Below are 943 nucleotides of genomic sequence, written 5' to 3' on the forward strand. Positions count from 1 at the left end.
CCTCTTGCATGTCTGCATGCAGCTGTTCAGCATCACCTTCAAGAGGTTCATCCACTTTTCATAGGCAGCTTAGTTTATTTTCAAATTAGCACGATAGTTTTACGTCCTAAAAAACTAAATGTTACCTCTGCACAATAAGTTGTCAGAGAAAAGTGAGAAAATACAAATAATACGATAAAATGGACTGGGACTGCCGTCACTGAGAAGGCAGGTGGCCCTCTGGGATGACCTTTGGGTTCGCTTATAGTTTTCTTTCCATTCAAAACAGGATTATGCAACACACGCTCCTTAGAACCTGATTTTCTTTTCTTTCAAGAGTTGAACAGGACAGTCTCTTCAATAGGGAGCACAGTATGTGAGGAGGAAGGGATGATGGATTTGCCTCACTTCCAAACTGACTAGTTCTGTAGTGTCAGAAAAGTCACTTGTCACCTACCTTCCATGAGCATCGCTTCCTTGTCCACAAAAAGGGCATAAGCCCCCTGCATCCTGCATGTGGCCAACCTTGATGGACCAGCCCTTGTGCAGATGCTGTGGATTGACTGTTCCCCCAAAACTCACTGGAAACTCAGTCTCCATTGTAACAGTGTTAAGAGTGTGGGAAATCCTATTATGATCATTGAAGGATGGGGGCCTTGAAGAGGTGATTAGATTGTGAGGACTGTACCCTTGTGAATGAACTAATCCATCGATGGCTTAATGGGTGGTCATGGGCATGGTTGTGATGGCATTATAAGGAGAATGAGTAAGAAGATCAGCTTTCTCTTGCTCTTGCAATTCTTACCATGTGACACCCTGATTGCCATGGGGCCCTATAGAGTTCCCACTAAGAACAAGGCCCTCACCAGATACGCCTACTGGACTGTGGACTTCCCTACCTCTGAACTGTAAGAAATAGATTCTATTTCTTTATAAATTACCCAGTTTGGGGCATTCTGTTATA

The sequence above is a fragment of the Galeopterus variegatus genome, unplaced genomic scaffold (genome assembly GCF_000696425.1).
Source record: "Galeopterus variegatus unplaced genomic scaffold, G_variegatus-3.0.2 Scaffold661, whole genome shotgun sequence".
In the NCBI taxonomy this organism is placed as follows: domain Eukaryota; kingdom Metazoa; phylum Chordata; class Mammalia; order Dermoptera; family Cynocephalidae; genus Galeopterus; species Galeopterus variegatus.